General features: G+C 41.3%; 1 long non-coding RNA gene across 1 annotated transcript; it reads right to left on the bottom strand.

Moving 5' to 3' along the window:
* Positions 1-6,739: 6,739 nt before the first annotated feature.
* Positions 6,740-7,133, bottom strand: LOC113034561 (uncharacterized). Its single transcript, XR_003274194.2, has 2 exons — positions 7,023-7,133; positions 6,740-6,941 (listed from the first exon to the last, which is right to left on the bottom strand). It is a non-coding gene; the product is annotated as an uncharacterized LOC113034561 (long non-coding RNA).
* Positions 7,134-8,761: the final 1,628 nt, after the last annotated feature.

Genomic DNA, 8,761 nt, shown 5'->3' with positions numbered 1-8,761 from the left:
ATGCCTAGCATATCAAGGTTCTTTGAAGAAAAGTAACAAATAGCCCCAGTGAATGACTCCTGTTCAACATCCTGAAATAAGTTGCAACTTTGTAGAGCATTTTACTGTACAAGTTCAGTGGTAATATAGTGAAAAACTTTACTTTTTTCGTAATTGAAATAAAAAGTCTAAAATTTGTTTTTCTACACTATGTTCATTCATAAAGTTGAGTTCAAGCCTTTTGTGTTTAAATTTTAATGATTCTGGTGCAAAGAGCATGAAGAATGGGAAATATAGAATATCAGATTATAGCATTGTTTCATTTTGAGTCCAAGTAAATGGCTGTTCATCACTGTATGTTACACGCAACCACAAAAAGGGGAAACACTGCTCACTTGATTACACCCAGATGACATAACACACCCCATGAGGCGAGGAAGTCACAGAAAGTTTGCTTAGGGAGCTGGCTTTTAGCAAAGGATATTAATGGAAAGTTGATTGGTAGGGAAAACTGTGGAAGGAAAAACAAAACGGATGATTGAAGCTTTGAGAGAACTCAGATGTGAAATATTTTTACACAAAAAAAGGTGTAGGCTTTGTAAAATATGACCATTTACTGCTCTGAATCTGTTTCATATTTCTTTTATTTAGCATGTGCTTGGATAAAATGCAGATTTTTCCAGGGACAAGGATTATCCCATCCAAACGGTGTGAACTGTAGTTTCACAGGAGCACAAAATCCATTTCTGAGTTCATTGCCGTTTACACTATTGACTGTTTCAAGTGGCAGTACTGAAAATCACTAAATGGAGAAGATACCCTTTGTCTCCAGCAGAGATACCAAATAAATGAGCACAGAGGGGATTCCCTCACCCAGTTTATAATACAAGTGAAATACAGGTGAAGATGCTGTTGCTAAAGACAGTCAGAATACCTACATGAGCTTTTCCTTTGGAACTTTATTATTTAGCCTTTAATGAATATTCTTAGGACTCATTAAATCATATTAATGAAACATTTTAATGTGTAATATGTTAAATTAATTCACTCACAAGAGAATAGTAATGCTTATTCCTCATCACATTTGGTAGACTATAGTATGTCACACCATTAAAATAGAGGTTTATTGTTTTGAAGAAACTCCTTGGGCTAACATTGTGTGATAACTGTGTGTATACAGCAGGGGTAGGCAACCTTTCTGATGGCGAGTGCCATTTAAAATTTCCTCAGAGGTCAGTGTGCCATATGATTGCATTAGCAATAAATTTAATAACGCTCTATATGAACAGTTACACACTATATAGAACCACTTTATAGAATTATATTTGTTCGCAGATGTTGGCAGCTATCAGCGAATAGTTATCAGCTATTTTGAAACAAAAGAAGATACTTTTTATCCATAACAAGAACTCCATAACAGCAAATGGACTGTACAACAGAAAATACAAATGCTATTTATGGTCTCCTCACAACAATGATAAGAAAAATAAACCAAGCCAATATGGCATGTCTGTTAATACAGAGACACACCTGTTAATGTGATCTCTGGTCTCCCACTCAGAGACACAGGTCTCCGAGTGTCCAGCATTCAGACGGCTACCTGAGGACTCATGTGAGAGAAAATATGCTCACACAGATATTAGAGCCAAATACTGTCAATAAGGCCTCTGCAATGTTCTGAAGACAGTTAAACTTGTCAGGTAGTGATGAAAATGCAAGCTCCATGAACACGCAAAGCTGTGGATTCCAGCTGCTTCGATGTTGCATTAACTGGCATTAACTCAATCCAGCTGTTCATTAAAGATTTCTGGTTTGATCAGAAAATAAAACATTGGTCCATACGCCTGAAAGTTCCAAAAACGCATTGTGCCTCGAGTCTACGGATGTATCCGTGTATCTCCGTGGTGCTGATGCTGTCCTGAGTGGAAACCTCCTGAAGCTTTTGAAGTGTCAGAATGTGGAAAGCTAACAACGTCGCTCTCACCAGCAAGCTAAGTTATTTTTAGCCAATTACAAGTTGAATCTGTTAGTTGGGGTTGTTAGCTAAGATACTTTTATTAAGAAGAGGCACAACTAATGTGTCTATGCGAGCTGATTTGTGATGTGCACCGCTGGCGCGGCCATTTATTTTTTAATGCACCCTCTCAGATTAATTCACTGCGTGTCGTGCCCAGGGCTGGACTGGGGGGAAAAAAACAGCCCGGGCATTTTGACTAGAGACCGGCCCACCAGGTATTAAAGCCATAAAGCCTTTGAATGAAAACAAACGCTGTTGTGACAGTGATGTACAGTCTTGTTGGTATATGTATGATTTCTATACATTTTACATCAGATAAAAACTTTGGTTGTAAGCTTCAGATAATTATTTAATAACAGCATGACATTTTAAATGAAAATAAGAAAGCATTTCTTTGTGCCCCCCTCTCCCTGTTAAGGCCTCACTTGGCCCCCGTGGCAAAACTTTGCTAGACCCGCCCCTGAACAGTTACCAGCTGTCCTAGCTTCATTCAGCAAGAGCCCACAGCGTAGCACTCGCCGCATGTCACTGGAGAGTGGCATTAGTCGAACATCCCTTTGGCAGATATTAGCTACTCACAAATGGCACCCTTACAAACTCCAGCTACTGCAGCATCTCAACGAGGATGACCCAGATCAGCGCACAGAATTTGCAGAATGGGCAAAACAAAAATTGGAACAGGACCCTCAGTTCACGCAGAAGATTTTGTTCAGTGATGAGGCCAACTTTTATGTGAATGGTGAAGTTAACAAACAAAACCACTGCTATTGGTCTGACACTAACTCACATTGGATGGATCCCTCCAAGACTGTTGGAACAACAAAAGTGATGGTTTGGTGTGGTATATGGGGTACAACGATAGTGGGTCCATTCTTCATCAATGGAGACCTCAAGGCCACTGGATATTTGAAATTGCTACATGATGATGTGTTTCCTTCTTTATGCACTGAAGCTGGCACATTCCCTGACTTTTTCCAGCAAGATGGTGCACCACCACATTATGGGTGCCAGGTCTGAGCATTCCTAGATGAACAGTTTGCTGGAAAGTGGATTGGTCATCGTGGGCTAGTTGAGTGGCCCACAAGGTCTCCCGATCTGATCCCCTTAGACCTTTATCTTTGGGGTCATCTGAAGGCAATTGTCTATGGTGTGAAGATACGAGATGTGCAGCACCTGAAATTATGGATACTGGATGTCTGTGCTGGCATTTCTCCTGCCGTGTTGCTATCAGTGTGTGAAGAGTGGGAGAAGAGGGTTGCATTGACAATCCAACACAATGGGCAGCACATTGAACACATTTTATGAGTGGTCAGAAACGTGTAAGTAACTCATGAAAGAATAAAGTTATGTTGAAACCAAGCACACCATTGTTTTTCTTGTGACATTACCAATAAGTTTGATTTGTCACATGGCCCTCTTCCTATTGAAAAAACAAAAGTTGTATCCAAGATGGCCGACTTCTAAATGGCCACCATGGTCACCACCAGTGTTGGTCAAGTTACTTGAAAAAAGTAATCAGTAACTAATTACTGATTACTTCCCTAAAAAAGTAATCCCGTTACTTTACTGATTACTTATTTTCAAAAGTAATTAATTACTTATTTACTTTTTAAAAACACGATTTACAACCTGAAGAGGTGATGAAGCGATAGATCTTTCAGCCCAATTCTACTTTTTCTGCATAATCCATCATACAAAATGTAATCAAATGGAAAAGTCTCTTTTTAAAACTTGTTTTATTAGTTTTAACCTTTTAACTTTATGCATCAAGCAAAAATTTAATTATATGCAACATTCTCTGACTGGAAGAAATTTGTTTACATTTAAACTTATTTTCTGCACATTCCAGCACATAAAATATTTTTTTTGTGTGTGTTTACACTCACTCTTTCAAATAGATGCAAGTAAAACACAGCAGGAAATAAATAATATCAAAGACTAGGGGTCCTGTTGTTCTATTTTCACCTGTAAAGCAGGGGTGGCGTAGGCGGAGGTTTACCCTGGTGCAGGTGTGCCGCAGCGGTCAGTGGAAGAATCTGCCAGTTTCTCTGTGAGTTTCCCATTACGTCATAGCGCACTCGGTGCTTGCTTGGAAGTTTAGGGGTTTTTTTTCGCTGTAAAAAGAAGTTTTCTTCCCACGCACAACGGACACTAATGTTTTTGTCACTTTTTATGGAATCAAACTCAAAGTAAGGTCAGTACTTCCACGCTTTAAATGCTGCAGGCTCATACTGTCTCCCGCACTCATATGATCCATTGTTGATCTGCACACAGCTGTTGTCACAAACGTCGCACTCGCTTACGTTACTGTCATGAGACATTCTCGCAAAAAAATCACGGTTTTAGTAATGCAGTAACGCAGCGTTCCTAACGTAATCTAATTACCATTTTTGCAATAGTAATCCCTTACTTTACTCGTTACCTGAAAAAAGTCATCAGATTACAGTAACGCGTTACAAGTAACGCAGTGGGCTAGTTGAGTGGCCCCCAAGGTCTCCCGATCTGATCCCCTTAGACTTTTATCTTTGGGGTCATCTGAAGGCAATTGTCTATGGTGTGAAGATACAAGTAACGCGTTACTGCCCATCTCTGGTCACCACCCATCTTGAGGAGTTTGCCCCCTCACATATACTAATGTGCCACAAACAGGACTTTAATATCACCAACCATTCCCATTTTATTACAGTGTATCCATATAAATGGCCCACCCTGTACATTATGTCATTTGGCTGGTGCTGACCTTCATACATGTTTATCATCGATCCCACGGGCCTGTGGAATACCCATGTACTTGTAGCTGCCCTGTATATCCACTATACTGTCTTCTGGTAGCTCAACCCCTTCAATCTGGATCACTGTCCCCCTCTTTGCAACCATTCAGCAACAATTATCCAGTTGGAATGACATCCCAATGTCCTTGCTGTATATTGTGGTAAGATGGATCAGTCAGGTGATGTCTTACGGACTCCTAACATACAGGTTGATGTCATCTATGTCCATGGAGGTGGCTGATGGTTACTCCACTCATGAATCTTTTTCTGTATCTGCTCTTAAGGATGGCATGGCTTAGGGATTTGAGGTTTATGAAGAACAGCAGCGCAGACAGTGCATAACCTTGATATATCCTGCACCTCTTGGTAACTTGTGCGACAGCCTCTTTGGCCTCCAGTGTCCCAGTCCCATAGAGTTCCTGATGGATGTTATTAGTACACTATTAGCCTTAGAGCATGTCAAGCATTCCAGATTCCAGGTCTATGCATTGGGTTATAGGCTTTCTTGTAGTGTTCAGATTAATCCACCTGCATACTGCCTGGTATACTGCTTTATCAACCAGGAGCTGATGCTTAGCCCTCTCGTATTATTTCCATTGCCAAAAGACATAGGCACCATTTGATGTTAAGACATGAACACTCATCACATTGGATGGTGGTCTCCACCAAGAGTCCAGAAATCTGAAGCTCTATGAGCAATGGAAACAGGGAAGGTGAAGATTACTGAGTAACAGACCAGGATGAAATGTGGAAAATCCGTAAATACACCGGGAGATGGGCCTCCGATATAACTTGCAAGTGCAGCTGAAAAAAGAAAGTGATATGACACAACGAAAAGGAACTATCACGGAGTGTCTGCATATGCTATCTAACTGGTTGACATCAAGAAACCCTACCAGTGGCTAGAGAAGGCTGGCTGAAAGGACACCACAGAGGCTCTGATCTGGGCAGCACAAGAACAGGCTCTAAGCACTAGTCCATAAAGGCAGGACTGACCACAGCTGACAGCACCCAAGTTGCAGACTGTGCAAAGGTGCCCAGGAGACTAGCCAATACACAGTAACAGGATATAATATGCAAGCCAGGACTGCATACACTGAAAGAAACAATCAAGAGGTTGGGATAGTGTCCAGGAACCTCTGTGCTGCATACAGAGTAGAAGTTCCCAAGTCCCACTGGTGTTTAAGGTCTTGCGGGACTTTGGACTCCAGACAGCTGCTGACCAACCAAGCAGACACAGTAGTGACTGACTAGGTGCAGAAGACTGTAGTTTTAATGGATGTACCAATTTCAGTGGACAACATTATCAGGAAGGAGGAGCTCAAGAAAATAGATAGGGGCTGAAGGAAAAACTGAATCAAATATGGAAGATAAAGTGGTCCCAGTGGTAACAGAAGCATCTAGAGCTGTAACCCTGGAACTAAAAAAGTGGCTCCAGCAAATTCCAGACACCGCATCCGAGGTGTCTGTCCAGAAGAGTGCTGTCCATGGAACAGCTAAGGTACTGCACAGAACCCTCAAACTCCCAGGCCTATGATAGAGCACCATAGCATAACCCAAGAGGTTGATATGTGTGGAGGGAAGCCCTGAAGGATGGCAGTTGGCCAAAAGAGGTGAAGAAAGGCATCATGAGTGACAGGTCCATAACTGAGGCTCTAGAAACTGCCAAACAAAGGTGCACCGCTTTGGCCACTAGGCTGAAGAGATATACCAGAGAAGCAGACACCAGGAGAATAAATGATCTGTTCCTCAAAGATACATTCCAGGTGTAATCTCAGCTACAGGAAAAAAAATAGTATGGGCAGATCCACCCAGTCTGAGACTCAAGAATACTGGAAAAACATTTGGGAGAAAAAGTTCTTACACAATACCAACACCAAGTCATTGGTGGACCTGAGAGCAGACCACAGCAACCTCTCAGAACAAGAACCTGTCACAACGGGACTGAACGGACTCACGCGCAGGCTCTAGGTCTTGAAAGCACAAGAGTCTTTATTATGATGCACCAGGTGATTATTTACAAAAGTGAGGGGAAAGCCGGGCTCCGGGGGTCCACACACGAACGGGAAAGACACGCACACTCTCCGTCCACTCCTCTTCACACTCGCACACTCTCCGTCCACTCCTCCTCACACTCCACTCACTCGGGTAACACAGGGGTAGGTCCAGGGAATCTGTACACAGAGACACGAATGGGTAGTTAGGTAAATCGCTATGAAACACTTCTGAAGTCATTGAGCTGGGGTTACACTGACGAGGGTCGGCAACGGTCCAGCGACGAGAAACACAGGGCTGCCGTCTTATAAAGGGGCTGGATCACTCGTGATGAGCCACAGGTGCGTGGGCCAAGGGCAGGAGCCCGCAGGTGAGCTCCGCCCAGGCAGAGGGAGGAGGGAAAGAGGGGAAAGGAGAGAGCAGGAAAAAAATAAAAAAAGGAATACAAAACATATGTAGCCGTACTGAGCCGACCGGGTAGGCACAGGGACCCTGACAGAACCAGTCAACATCACAGTCTGGCAGACAGATGAAGACACAGTTTGATACCCAAATTACACTAGAATCAGTGTCATAACAGACATGTACTGTGCAGGGAGCATTGGCTGTAAACTCTCAATTTCAATTCTCCAGGCCACTAGTGTCATTTCAAGCTGCTGTGAAATGTAAATGTACGTCACAGCACAACAATGTGTATACCAATACTGAATGGTGGCTGTGCAGAAAGATGAATTCTATGAGGTACTTAAAAACTGAAGAATTAATGTCTGTAGCTAGTATCAGAACTGTGTTTGTGCATGGGTAATTCTATTTTGAGCAGTCAGTTTTATTGCCTTTTCCTGAGAAATGTGTGTTTGCATCTCACAGTCACAGACTTAAATTGTGCCCACTTTCTGATTTGTGATGTGATAACAGCCTATGTCTATACTCGTGCAGATAAATTTAAAAGCAATAACCTTGTTTTTATATAAAGTCTTTCAGTCCATTTGCTCTTTGCAGAATGTTTTCACAGCGTTCAACACAGGTTTTGTTAAATTTGGCAAAACACAGAAATAATTCATTGATACACATAAAAACATAAAAACTATAAACAAGTATAACATTAACTGAACCACCCATTGCTTTGTTGCTGGAAACCTGGTATAATGCCCATTTGAGCCAAGTTAGTAGAAAGTTCAGATTACTATTCATGAAGTAAACCAATCACTCACCAAAATAAATTAGTTTAACTAATAATCTGGATTCAACTCTTATGGAAACGAATGGGGAGAATGCAGGAAAGAATCAATGGAGAAGTTAAATCCAGCCATCACTTTGTGAATATTTAACCCTCTCAGGCTCAAATTGAACTTTTTGTTGCTAATTCACAACCAAGTCCTGCAGTGGTACTTCTGAGCAAAATAAACTCATAAAATATGTATGTGGGGTAATCAGGTTGTTAGTTTTTAACTGTTGCAAATCAGCAACGCCTGCCTCGAGAGGGTTAAGGAATTTTTTTTCTTTTATCAGCATTATTTAAAATGAAGTTATCATTAATATAAGTCATGATTTGAGTCACAATGAGCTTAAATAGCAGGCTGGTTTGATTGTTATTTGTTCCTTCTTTGTTGAACAGTAACTTCACAGAATGTTGCTTAATTTACTGGAAATGGGAAAACACAGAGTCATATTTATTATTGGTTCACATCTGAACAAAAGCCTCTTTTGATGCTGATGCTGTCTATTTTGTGACACAGTTATGTTGCAGCTGGCCTTACTGCAGATGTGACTGTAGGAGTTTCCCTTTCAGAGCACAGAATTTGTGGAGGAGAGTAAATGAGTCATGCAATCTGTCATAATTTACTTAGATTTACTAAGGTTTAATTGCTCTGAACATCACCCTGAAACGAAGTATGTCTATTTTAAAATCTTTTTTTAAACAGGACAGTTGATTTATTTGAAATATTTGAAGTATGTAGAGCCAAAGCTTCCGTGTGAAATCTCACCCTGCATGTTTAGC

Source organism: Astatotilapia calliptera, chromosome 4, assembly GCF_964374335.1.
Source record: "Astatotilapia calliptera chromosome 4, fAstCal68.1, whole genome shotgun sequence".
NCBI classification, from domain to species: Eukaryota; Metazoa; Chordata; class Actinopteri; order Cichliformes; family Cichlidae; genus Astatotilapia; species Astatotilapia calliptera.
The sequence above is the reverse complement of the archived record's forward strand: the minus strand, read 5'-3'. Positions and strand labels throughout refer to the sequence as shown.